This window comes from Protomyctophum parallelum (genome assembly GCF_964188405.1).
Source record: "Protomyctophum parallelum genome assembly, chromosome: 1".
In the NCBI taxonomy this organism is placed as follows: Eukaryota; Metazoa; Chordata; class Actinopteri; order Myctophiformes; family Myctophidae; genus Protomyctophum; species Protomyctophum parallelum.
Genome location: NC_139697.1, coordinates 291074 through 306131, shown reverse-complemented (window position 1 = coordinate 306131; position 15058 = coordinate 291074).

Below are 15058 nucleotides of genomic sequence, written 5' to 3'. Positions count from 1 at the left end.
GCTTCACTCACAAAGTGATCTGAAATCTGTTGATGTAGCACAGACGATGGTCTTATGACCGAGATGTTTTCTGCTGCACGGTTGACTTTGAGCACTTTAGAGCGCTTTATGAACATGAACAATACAATAAATGTATTTTCTTGGTCTCTGCCCAAGTAAGTCGTCATTTATAGGTTTCCGTGACGCGAGTATCGTTTCCAGCCAGTTGTCACCATGTTTACTACATTTTTTTACAAATAAAAACATTCACAGAAATAAGTGAATGAGAAGAGGAGAGAAAGAAGGTATAATTTATGCCATTTGTGGATGATTGACATAAATTATACGAGGTGCAAATGATGCAGTGGCAGCAGCATTCTTTGCACCCCAGTATTTGTCAGCAATACTGCAACACCATCAACATGAGAACACAACATACAACACTACGGATGACTACAACACAACAGCAATGAACAAAATGTGTATGGCGTGCGACGAGCTATCCGCAATTGCTGTGAAATGATCACATAAAAAAATAAATCACATAAATGCACATCACATACGGGGCCTGTGTTCATATCTGATGTGAACTGACGTGACGGCGCTTTACCGGCAAATGACGCAACGCAAATGACGTGAAACGCTACAGCTCCAATCAAATGATTAGAAACTGTATGCGAGACACGACCCGACACACGCACCACATACACTAGTGAAGAACTAGTGATAGAAAGGCAAGAAAGAAAATACTTATGAAAAGAATAAAGCTAAATGCGATTAAATACTCTGAGACCACAAAAAACAATAACTTTATTAAAGCAAAGATTAGAAGAGAAGATGAAAGGCTGGGTAGAAACCGTGCACGTCCAAAACAGTTAACTTTTCTGGAAAAAGTATTATATATGAAAAAATATTAATTATTCATATAATAATCTGTGTTCCAATGTTATTTAGTCACAAGCTCTTGTTTATACTTCAACGGTTCGATACATTAAATATACAATAGGTTATATTCAATAATGGATGATCTTTGCATCGTGAGCTTGTAGATCAGCTATTTGCTACCTTAGTGTGTGACACTGTAGCATGACCAAGTAAGGACATTACATTTACAAAAGGTTGAACTATGGAGATACAAGGTTTCTGCCCGACAGCCAAAGATAATGAACTACGCCCACTTACCTTCAATATCAGCACTAAACAAAACACACACTAACCAAGGAAGAAAATCTGCCATAATTTTCTTCCCGTTAGTTTGGACAGTAGGGGTGTAACGATATGTATCACAATAAATGGTTGATGATACAATTTGAAATCGATACAGTAACCATTTAACCCATTCTGAACGGGAACCCATTTTGGTGTCAGCATCATGTTATGCTTTAGCTATTGATCTACAAGCTCATAGCGCGCCACTCAGTGGCGCACTACGAGCTTGTAGGTCTGCCATTTTTGAAACATCGAAGAACGACTGACATTTTTAGAATCTGATCTCAGAATGGGTTAAAATACATTGCCTTTTTTTTTGTAAAGTATTTAAACCCCTTTAATTTTTCTTCAAAAAATTGCTAAATACCACAAAGATGTAGTATTGATACAATCGATACATAGTCAATGTCACCGTTTTAATTTCGATACGTTTCGATTCTTGAAATTAAAATAGATTTTTCAATGCAGTTACTATATCGTTACACCCCTCGTAAACAGTGTCAAGCAGGCTACATGCTACCATGATGATACCGACATAAATCACATACGCACACACACAACGTCCACTAGTGAAGAACTAGGGCAGTAGATACGATAGGCAAGAAGAAAGAAATATAGATATAAAGAAAATAATAAATAAAGCGATTAAAAACACGACAAGAAAAAATAAAGAACTTTATTAAAAGCAAAGAATAGCTGCAGAGAAGAGATGAAAGTGAAGACACAAGAATCGGACTGACATGTCAGTCCGATTCTTGTGTACACAGCGCGAATGACAACATAGGGTACGGTAGCATGTAGCCCACTTACACAAGCAGCAGGAATCAAAAGGTTAAATTACTAACCTTCACCGCGAACAGCAGCAGCAGAGGAAGACATCGGTATGAAGGTACAAACTCAGCTGTCAGCTTCACATTCTGAAATGACAGGGGAAAAAAAGAGAAACTAATTTAGTTGTCGGCCTACAGGATGACATTTTGGAAGTCATAACAGTCACTGACAGGGCTGTGTCACCATTATTTTACTGTATTAATAACAGTCACTGACAGGGCTGTGTCACCATTATTTTTACTGTATTAATAACAGTCACTGACAGGGCTGTGTCACCATTATTTTACTGTATTAATAACAGGCACTGACAGGGCTGTGTCACCATTATTTTACTGTATTAATAACAGGCACTGACAGGGCTGTGTCACCATTATTTTACTGTATTAATAACAGGCACTGACAGGGCTGTGTCACCATTATTTTACTGTATTAATAACAGGCACTGACAGGGCTGTGTCACCATTATTTTACTGTATTAATAACAGTCACTGACAGGGCTGTGTCACCATTATTTTACTGTATTAATAACAGGCACTGACAGGGCTGTGTCACCATTATTATACTGTATTAATAACAGTCACTGACAGGGCTGTGTCACCATTATTTTACTGTATTAATAACAGGCACTGACAGGGCTGTGTCACCATTATTTTACTGTATTAATAACAGTCACTGACAGGGCTGTGTCACCATTATTTTACTGTATTAATAACAGTCACTGACAGGGCTGTGTCACCATTATGTTACTGTATTAATAACAGTCACTGACAGGGCTGTGTCACCATTATGTTACTGTATTAATAACAGTCACTGACAGGGCTGTCACCATTATGTTACTGTATTAACAACAGTCACTGACAGGGCTGTGTCAGCATTATTATACTGTATTAATAACAGTCACTGACAGGGCTGTGTCACCATTATTTTACTGTATTAATAACAGTCACTGACAGGGCTGTGTCACCATTATTTTACTGTATTAATAACAGGCACTGACAGGGCTGTGTCACCATTATTTTACTGTATTAATAACAGTCACTGACAGGGCTGTGTCACCATTATTTTACTGTATTAATAACAGTCACTGACAGGGCTGTGTCACCATTATTTTACTGTATTAATAACAGGCACTGACAGGGCTGTGTCACCATTATTATACTGTATTAATAACAGTCACTGACAGGGCTGTGTCACCATTATTTTACTGTATTAATAACAGTCACTGACAGGGCTGTGTCAGCATTATGTTACTGTATTAATAACAGTCACTGACAGGGCTGTGTCACCATTATTTTACTGTATTAATAACAGGCACTGACAGGGCTGTGTCACCATTATTTTACTGTATTAATAACAGGCACTGACAGGGCTGTGTCACCATTATTTTACTGTATTAATAACAGGCACTGACAGGGCTGTGTCACCATTATTTTACTGTATTAATAACAGGCACTGACAGGGCTGTGTCACCATTATTTTACTGTATTAATAACAGGCACTGACAGGGCTGTGTCACCATTATTTTTACTGTATTAATAACAGTCACTGACAGGGCTGTGTCACCATTATTTTTACTGTATTAATAACAGTCACTGACAGGGCTGTGTCACCATTATGTTACTGTATTAATAACAGTCACTGACAGGGCTGTGTCACCATTATTTTACTGTATTAATAACAGTCACTGACAGGGCTGTGTCACTATTTTTACTTTATTAAAATTGTCACAAATTGTGATTAACGATTCACCCCATTAAAGTTGCCTTTTGCAAGCTTGTTTTAATGTTTAGGAGACAAGAAACACTTTCCTGGGGGTTTTGTGTGTGCAATAAGTTATCTTTTTCTCCCTCTCCACAAAGAGAGGGGAGCAATATGGGCAGTGTAGGAATTCAGCAATCAAGTCAAAAACTGCGTGCAAATTTAAAATTGTGCTTTGGTGATCTACTAAATCACCGCTGGAAGAAACCCTTTGTACACCAAGAGTTACAGACCTGTGGTTCAATTTGTATACTCCAAATTACAACCCTTTCTGACCCGAGATCAGATTAAAAAAAAAGTCAGTTTGAAAATGACAGTTTTCTGAAAAAGCCATGTTTCTATGTCAGTCGTTCTTCGATTTTTCAAAAATAGCAGACCTACAAGCTCTTGGCGCGGCACCGAGTGGCGCGCTATGAGCTTGTAGATCTGCTATTTTTAAATAGCTAAAGCATAAAGTAATGCCAACACCAAAAGGGGTTAAAAAGAATGGAAATAGCAGATCAATTTTTTAGCTTGTATACATCCAAACATAAGTCCTATCCAAATGTATTAAACGATGTCAAACTCACCCACATTGCAGCTGTGCTGCAAAGTGTTAAGTTTCATAAAAGAAATCCACCATAGACATGGTATCAGAGACTTCCTGTCAGAGAATAATCATCTGCAAGAGTTTGGAAGCGCTCGTTTACAGTAAAACGTTTACAATTCAAAACAGGTGGTACGCATGGGCCGTCCAGTGATGGTCAACGAGCGCTTCCAAACTCCAACACTTGGAGAAAAATTCTCTTGACAGAATGGGTGGCTCATAACATGTCTATGGTGGATTTTTATTAAACAAAAGATAGAAAGAGGATAATTCAAGCTTTACGTACATCAGCTGCAATGTTGGAGAGTTTGACATCGTTTAACCCATTCTGACCCGAGATCAGATTCTAAAAATGTCTGTTTGAAAATGACAGTTTTCTGACAAAGCCATGTTTCTATGTCAGTCGTTCTTCGATTTTTCAAAAATAGCTAAAACATAACGTAATGCTTAGTTAGCACCTTGCTGGCAAGATGGCTGTGGTCTGAATAAAGTCAATTGGGACACTTTTGCAACCAGATCTTATTTTAATGATGTTTGGGAGACAAGGAACACTTTCCTGGGGTAATATAATTATGTTTAGATATTTCAAAGTGTCCATTGGTGTCATGGACACTGGGCTCACTTCCTTCCTGGACTATTAAAAGTGGACAGGAAGCGTCCCCTAGGATAGGTACCCTCACAAAAAACATGCAGTAATCCTGGTCTCTAAACTGCCTCCCCCTGGCCAGCCGGGGCGCCTGATTTAGGGGAAAGGAACTGGTCGGAATAACGTGTTCCTTCCACGCGCTACGTCCAACCAGGGAAACTCCCCCCTGTCAGGTGTAAAGGAGCAACGACTTGGACACTCAGGCATGAAGGAAGCATGAGTTCAAGTCCGTTGCTCTCCCCTTGTCCCCCATATATGGGGACTAGGTTGGTCTCCCCTTGTCCCCCATATATGGGGACTAGGTTGGTCTCCCCTTGTCCCCCATATATGGGGACTAGGTTGGTCTCCCCTTGTCCCCCATATATGGGGACTAGGTTGGCGGAGGGTGTGTAGAGCCCAGGATCACATTAGATAATTGACACAGGTGCATCAGTGCACCAAAGCATTATGGGAATTGTAGTCTCTTGGAAGGAAGTGTCCATGACATCATGGACACTTAAAATATCTAAACACATAAAACCCCAGTAAAGTGTTTGTCTCCCAAACATAATTAAAATAAGATCTGGTTGTATTTTTTGGCAAAGTATAAATGTAGGCTATTAATGACTGCATACTGTCTCATGCTACTTTTCTTATGAAGCCTAAAAGCCATAAAGAAATTTAAACTTTGTTCAAATATGTTCAACGTCAAACACAAAATTGTTATCGCAATAATTATGTATGACAATGAAAGGGTCAACTTAACGCATTTTGGGGCGGGAACCCTTTTTGGTGTTGGCACTATGTTTTAGCCATTTAAAAATAGCAGACCTACAAGCTCGTAGCGCGCCACCGAGTGGCGCGCTACGAGCTTGTAGGTCTGCTATTTTTGAAAAATCAAACCACTGACATAGAAACATAGCTTTTTCAGAAAACTGTCAGGATGTAGAAGACATTTTTAGACTCTGATCTCAGGTCAGAATGGAAAACTGTCAGGATGTATAGAAGACATTTTTAGAATCTGATCTCGGGTCAGAATGGAAAACTGTCAGGATGTATAGAAGACATTTTTAGAATCTGATCTCAGGTCAGAATGGAAAACTGTCAGGATGTATAGAAGACATTTTTAGAATCTGATCTCAGGTCAGAATGGAAAACTGTCAGGATGTAGAAGACATTTTTAGAATCTGATCTCAGGTCAGAATGGAAAACTGTCAGGATGTATAGAAGACATTTTTAGAATCTGATCTCAGGTCAGAATGGAAAACTGTCAGGATGTAGAAGACATTTTTAGAATCTGATCTCAGGTCAGAATGGGTTTTTAACATGTAATGGTGACACAGCCCTATAGTTTCTACTCCAGCCACATGTACAGTAATCCAGGTACGTACCGTGGGGGGCCTTCCGTCGCTCGGTTGAAGATGGCCGGTATTAATAGAGCCGCGTAGGTTGTATGGCACAATACGTCCCGAGCACCGTACGCCTCGTAATCTCAGGGAGCGTTCGTTGACACCGTTATTCGTTTCAGCTCAGCCGAGTAGACACTCTATTACCAATACCAGCCATCTCCTGATGACTGCAGCCAAGGTCACCGCATGACACCAAGGTCACAGGATTCACCTGGAAGACACAAACATAAACCAACATTAGCCTACTATTTTTTTTCCCAGATTTCATACAATCTTAACATGTTAAAGGAGAATTCCATGCTAGAAGGCTTTCTTACCTTTCTTTGTAGTTGTTACGTCCCCACCAAAGAGGTCCAGGTGTTTTTTTTGTGCAAAAACTCCTTATTGGCTATTTCCCCTACCATAAGCCCTACATGAATTGCATTGAATGGGAATTGAATGGGGCTATGGGGTGTTATGCTAGTTGGCTTATTTCCATCGAAAGAAGTAGTAAAGTGTGCCGCTTGGGATATTATTTACATTATGAAGAGAGGATATATACAAAGAAATTATAATTTTGAGCGATGGAAATAAGCAAATTAGCACAACACCCCATAGCCCCATTCAATTCAATGCAATTCATTTAGGGCTTATGGTAGGGGAAATAGCCAATAAGGAGCTTTTGCACAAAATAACACCTGGACCTCTTTGGTGGGGACGTAACAACTACAAAGAAAGGTAAGAAAGCCTTTTAGTATGGAATTCTCCTTTAAGACTTCCAAAATCTACATTATACAACTTGAGTAAAAGCCAAAAAAAGAGAAGTATTGACATCAAAATATACTTCAAAATGACCAAAAGTATGCAGAATGTCCCATTTGAAAATGTAAAAAAAGAAAATAGCAGATCTACACAGATCACAATGTGTCGCATCACAATGCATTGTGAGCTTGTAGATCAGCCATTTTTAAATGGCCAAAATATGGCTGCAGTGAGACAGCCAGTAATGGCACTGTTTCTCAGGTCAGAATGGGTTAAATATATATATTTTTTAACTTTCCACTGTGTTATAGAACAGGGGTGCCCAAAAGGTTGATCAAAGGCTGAGCAGGTAGATCACATGGACATGCCCCTAAAGATGATATTTTTTTATATCTTTGCATCTGCCACTTTATTAAATTAATTAACATTAAATAAAAACAAATTAATTATTTGATTGACATGAAAAAAGGGCCTTTCAGCTCAAACACACAAAGCAATCTTATTATAGTTTCAATAGTGTTGCTGCTGTGCACTTAAACATTAAAAAACGCCACCTATTCCATGACATTTTTAGACTATTTCCAGCAATGGTAGGCCTACTCTGTGGGTAGATCTAGCTGAGCTGGTCATTTTTAAAGTAGCTCTCAAAGTAAAAAGGGAAAGAAAAAGCGTGGGCACCGCTGGTTTAAAACAATGTTTAGTGTGTTTGCTTCCTTCACAAGGACACTGTTGTCCATTTCTCCAACTATAAACAATCAACAGTCCCATAAAAACACACCTGTTTAAACAATAACGGTCTTAATAGAGGGGTAAAACCACTAATGTTTAAACACAAACGGTGTTAAAACAGTAGATGAAACCTATCAAACAAACATACCTTGAACTGCAAGTTGCCCCAGACACAGACAGCAGCTGTGCGCGCACGCTACTTAAACGGTAAGCCCCGCCCACTGGATTTGGCCTGTTCAATCACGTCACATCCGAGTGATTGGATAATTGCGCGCGCACACACACTCACACACACACACACACACACACACACACACACACACACACACACACACACACACACACACACAGGGAGGCAGTGGCAACGTTTTATATCAAATTGAATTATGCATGAATAAATTATAAACGTTTTATTGATTCAAGAAACCAAAAAGAACAGATACAGCCTATATTATACCAGACAGACAGACAGACAGACAGACAGACAGACAGACAGACAGACAGACAGACAGACAGACAGACAGACAGACAGACAGAGGTAGGTAGATAGATAGATAGATAGATAGATAGATAGATAGATAGATAGATAGATAGATAGATAGATAGATAGATAGATAGATAGATAGATAGATAGATAGATAGAGACACACTGATAGTATAATGTGATTCTTCTCATAGCAATTTTATGTTTTATGCATTTTTGTCTCCACCAGGCCGAAGGCATGTGGGGAGAGTATGTTTTGCACTCCGTCCGTCCGTCCGTCCGTGTGTCCGTGAACAGCTAATCTCGGCCACCGTTAACCCGGTCGATGCCATATTTTGCACACACACTCCCTGGATGCCAACCATGAACCTCTGCCCCAAACTTTCCAGAACGGCCTGTTATAGCGCCACCAGGAGGCCACTTTGTGCAAAACAAGTTTTTCGATGCCATATTTTGCACACACACTCCCTGGATGCCAACCATGCACCTCTGCCCCAAACTTTCCAGAACGGCCTGTTATAGCGCCACCAGGAGGCCGCTTTGTGCAAAACAAGTTTTTGCACAGTACACCTACAGATTTTGTCCAAACATCACGCAAATTGGTACACAGTCTCTCTAGAGCCATTCAACGAAACGGGTCTTTCAGATTTATCAGACTCCATCCTGATTGGTTAAGATTGGCTTCCAAAGTTCACAGGAGTGCTCAGTTTCAAACAAAATGCTGCAAATCATGAACACATCGCGTGATTTCTGTGAAATTGTGCACCCACATTCCCACTAGGCCGAGGACGAAATGCCACATGAACAATTTCAACTCAGCCTCAAGGTGGCGCTATAACTGGCCGAAAAGTGTTTTTACCTCTAACTGCACGGATCTGTGGATAACCTGGTGGAGACCTGTGCCCGGAAGGGCACTTTTTCTAGTTGTAGGTTATAATTATTTGAATAAATATTATTACACTTGGGGAGGTCCCAGGGGGTCCTTGGGGAGGTCCCAGGGGGTCGCTGTGGGCTCCTCCGCGTCATCAGTGTTGATACCCGAGGCCGGGTTGGCGAAAGGGCCTTTCTGTGTGGAGTTTGCATGTTCTCCCCGTGTCCCCTAGGGTAGGTACCCTCACATGTTCTCCCCGTGTCCCCTAGGGTAGGTACCCTCACATGTTCTCCCTGTGTCCCCTAGGGTAGGTACCCTCACATGTTCTCCCAGTGTCCCCATGGGTAGGGTACCCTCGTCCCTCACATGTTCTCCCCGTGTCCCCTATAGGGTAGGTACCCTCACATGTTCTCCTCGTGTCCCCTAGGGTAGGTACCCTCACATGTTCTCCCCGTGTCCCCTAGGGTATAGGTATATACCCTCACAAAAAACATGCAGTAATCCTGGTCTCTAAACTGCCTCCCCCTGGCCAGCCGGGGCGCCTGATGGAGGGGAAAGGAACTGGTTGGAATAACGTGTTCCTTCCACGCGCTACGTCCAACCAGGGAAACTCCCCCCTGTCAGGTGTAAAGGAGCAACTTGGACACTCAGGCATGAAGGAAGCATGAGTTCAAGTCCGTTGCTCTCCCCTTGTCCCCCATATATGGGGACTAGGTTGGCGGAGGGTGTGTAGAGAGCTTAGAGTGTGTATAGAGGTGTATAATGTGTACATCAGGTTTCATAGTCTCTCTCTCTCTCTCTCTCTCTCTGTCTCTGACTGCTGCAAGGAATAATATTATGTGGTGTCAATGCATGGTGGGTTTTCTTTTTTTCTTTCTTTTTGTTATGGGGAGCAAAGTGCCAGTGTGTGGTGGCCTACTGTAGACTATAGCATGTTCTGACAACTGAAGCACGCACGCACGCACACCCACCCACCCACCCACCCACACACACACACACACACACACACACACACACACACACACACACACACACACACACACACACACACACACACACACTGTAAAGTCTGTAATTAATGCGGAAGCCAAACCCCTCGGTCCCGCCCCCTGGGCTGCGCTCAGCAGGACTGTTGCTAAGCAACGGTCTGTGTGTGTGTGTGTGTGTGTGTGTGTGTGTGTGTGTGTGTGTGTGTGTGTGTGTGTGTGTGTGTGTGTGTGTGTGTGTGTGTGTGTGTGTGTGTGTGTGTGTGTGCGTGCGTGTGGAGGGGGTGGAAGAAGAGTCTAGTGTATCATGGAGGACTTTGAGTTTGCACTGCAGCAGGACTAAAAAAGCTCTGCTCCAATCACTGCTTATACCATTCTGACCTGAGATCAGATTCATACGAGGGTTTCCACTGGACACACACTGGTTCTGATTATAACCCATTCTGACCTGAGATCAGATTCATACGAGGTTTCAACTGGACACACACTGGTTCTGATGAACTCATTCTGACCTGAGATCAGATTCATACGAGGTTTCCACTGGACACACACTGGTCTGATTAACCCATTCTGACCTGAGATCAGATTCTAAATAATGTCAGTCGTTCTTCGTTTTTTTTCTCCAAAAATAGCAGACCTACAAGCTCGTAGCGCGCCACTCGGTGGCGCGCTACGAGCTTGTAGGTCTGCTATTTTTCAATGGCTATAAAGCATAACATGATGCTAACACAATAACAGATAAAAGTCACATACGATACGATACGATACGATACGACTTTATTGTTTTATAGGGCGGCTAGTGGTTCAGGAGGTAGAGCAGCTCGTCCAATGATCCATGGGTCGGTCGGCGGTTCGAATCCCGGCTCCTCCTCCTGTCTACATGTCCAAGTGTCCTTGAGCAAGAAGACTCTGAACCCCCAAATTGCTCCCGATGTGCTGGTTGGTGCCTTGCATGGTTTCCGCTGCCATCGGTGTATGAATGTGTGTGTGAATGGGTGAATGTAATGCACAGTCTATGTAAAGGTGTATGAATGTGTGTGTGAATGGGTGAATGTGATGCACAATGTATGTAAAGGGCCTTGGATAAAGGCGCCATATAAATGCACCATTTATTGTCAGCTTTCACTGAAATGTGTCACCGTTCAAGACACAGACAAGACATAATTTAAACACAAATCAGGACACAAATCGCAGAAGCAGACATGGAACAAGAACAATAGATTGATTGATTGAAATATTTATTAACAGTTTGCAGAATTGACAGTACATTTCAAGCACAAACTCAATACAAAGACTGTTAACTGTGAGTGGACGACCCAATTAAGCATTACACTTGTTTACAACAGGGTCCACCATGTTCAATTCATCACAAATAGAACATTATCCTCTTGGTTTACCGGTTTTGGTTTAATCAGACCAATGTGTGTCCAGTGGAAACCTGGTATGAATCTGATCTCAGGTCAGAATGGGTTAATCAGACCAGTGTGTGTCCAGTGGAAACCTCGTATGAATCTGAATTCTTATATTTGGGGACTCTAAAGCGCCCCGTGGAGCAACAGGTGATATTCAACATTTAAAACATGTAAGGGGTCAGAGGTCAGAGGAGATACTCTTCGCCAGTCTAAGCACATGCTCTTGGTCTGCATGGGCTTCATTCTGACCTGAGATCAGATTCTAAAAAATGTCTTCTACATCCTGACAGTTTTCCATTCTGACCTGAGATCAGATTCTAAAAAAATTCTTCTACATCCTGACAGTTTTCCATTCTGACCTGAGATCAGATTCTAAAAAATGTCTTCTACATCCTGACAGTTTTCCATTCTGACCTGAGATCAGATTCTAAAAAATGTCTTCTACATCCTGACAGTTTTCCATTCTGACCTGAGATCAGATTCTAAAAAATGTCTTCTACATCCTGACAGTTTTCCATTCTGACCTGAGATCAGATTCTAAAAAATGTCTTCTACATCCTGACAGTTTTCCATTCTGACCTGAGATCAGATTCTATGAATGTCTTCTACATCCTGACAGTTTTCCATTCTGACCTGAGCTCAGATTCTATGAATGTCTTCTACATCCTGACAGTTTTCCATTCTGACCTGAGATCAGATTCTATGAATGTCTTCTACATCCTGACAGTTTTCCATTCTGACCTGAGATCAGATTCTATGAATGTCTTCTACATCCTGACAGTTTTCTGAAAATCTTCAGTTGTTCTTCGATTTTTCAAAAATAGCAGACCTACAAGCTCATAGCGCGCCACTCGGTGGCGCGCTATGAGCTTGTAGGTCTTTCAATAGCTAAAGAATAGAAATGATGCTATAACACCAAAAGGGGTATTATAGGCTACACCAGACAGTCTTGAGGTAATCTACGACCGCCCTGAAACTATAATAACTGCATGGGTGGTCGTGCAGGGGTTCGATTCCCGGCTGGCCCGCGGGTCACACCAAAGGCCGTAGAGAAATGAGACCTGTGCAGGCATAGTGCCTCAGGCGGCGACAACGACTGCATACGGGGGTGCCTGGGATAGCTGAGGAGCAGGCCCTGGAGAAAATATATATAGGAACACAAAGAATAGCAGGATAAGTACCCTCACAAAAAACTACTTTTGTTAATCATTTTCTAAACAGACTTCTTTGTATGATGTGTTCACGACACATAATATATTCCAATAGGGGCCTACCCCCAAATATAGGCTATATATATATATATATATATACATATATATATATATATATATATATACATATATATATATATATATATATATATATATATATATATATATATATTGTTTGACACAACAACCGGCAACTCACATTGTTCTGTGCAGACTCAGAGGGCAATAATGGTTATAATAATCCAAGTTGAGTTCCAACCACCGCCACCAGAGGGCGCCATAATACCATGCAGACAGCTTCAATGCCAATCCAACAGGCCTGCTGTTTTTCTTTTTTGATTCATTGATTGACTTATTAACAGTTTGCAGAACTACAGTACATTTCAACCCCAAACTCAATACAAAGACTGTTAACTGAGTGAGTGGACGACCCACTTAAGCATTACACTTGTTTACAACAGGGTCCACCATGTTCAATTCATCAAAACATTTAGAGACGTACTAAAAGACACTTCCATTATATAGTCAAAGAACAGAACAGGAATTCATCATAAAGGAATTAAGCAAAAAGGGAAAAGAAACATATTAACACAAATATTAACCACTTTTTTATACTTGCTGTGAGCTTGTATACATCTGCTATTTTTTGAAAAATAAATAAATAATAATAATAATAATAATAATAATAATAATGCTTTAACACAAATCTTCTTTTCTGGGGGTCCCTCATGGCACTGTAAACAATTCTCAGATGGAGGTCCAAATAAATACAATAATTTGGGGGTCCTCGGCATGACAACGTTTGAGAAGCACTCACTGGTTTAGAAATGTTTCTGTGTGTGGCCTGAGGTTGAACACACTAAACCCAAGCGTTTAGGTTATAAACACTTATTTGTAACACTTTTTAAACATGTGAAAGGAAAGGAAAGGTATGTTTACCCAGGGTAACTGGAATAAGCTCAAGAACTTGTTTACAGCCAGGCCCTGCTCATAGAACATTTCATGGTAAATGGTGAATGATAAATGGTGCATTTATATAGCGCCTTTATCCAAGGCGCTTTACAGAGATTGTGCATTACATTCACCCATTCACACACACATTCATACACCTTTACATAGACTGTGCATTACATTCACCCATTCACACACACATTCATACACCTTTACATAGACTGTGCATTACATTCACCCATTCACACACACATTCATACACCTTTACATAGACTGTGCATTACATTCACCCATTCACACACCCATTCATACACCTTTACAGAGATTGTGCATTACATTCACCCATTCACACACACATTCACACACCTTTACATAGACTGTGCATTACATTCACCCATTCACACACACATTCATACACCTTTACATAGACTGTGCATTACATTCACCCATTCACACACACATTCATACACCTTTACATAGATTGTGCATTACATTCACCCATTCACACACACATTCATACACCTTTACATAGACTGTGCATTACATTCACCCATTCACACACACATTCACACACCTTTACATAGACTGTGCATTACATTCACCCATTCACACACACATTCACACACCTTTACAGAGATTGTGCATTACATTCACCCATTCACACACACATTCACACACCTTTACATAGACTGTGCATTACATTCACCCATTCACACACACATTCATACACCGATGGCAGCGGAAACCATGCAAGGCACCAACCAGCACATCAGGAGCAATTAGGGGTTCAGTGTCTTGCTCAAGGACACTTCAACAGTAACTCTGGGGGAGCCCGGGTTCGAACTGGCAACCTTACGGTTACCATCCAGGCACTCTCTACCCCTGAGCCACCGCCGCCTTGCTCAAGGGCACTTCAGCGGTGGTAATTTTAACGTGCCGGTCCGGGGATACGAACTATAGCGACCTTTCCGATATCAAGACCGCTCCGCAAACCGGCGTTCGGCCACCGCTGCCTGAAATGTCACAGTGTTTAGATTATAAACAGAAGAACATGTTTAATCGCCCGTAACACCTTTTAAACACATAAACGTGTTTAGTTTTTACAATCAAAGTCAGTCATATTATAGGCGTTTAGAATTTGAACACTAGGTGTTCTCGTGAGGTGTTTGAGTGAACTCGTGTTCTACTGTATTTTATGACCATTAATAAACATTTTGGCATTTTATTATTACACACATGGTGTTTAGGTTTTAAACGCGTCACATGTTCCAGGGAT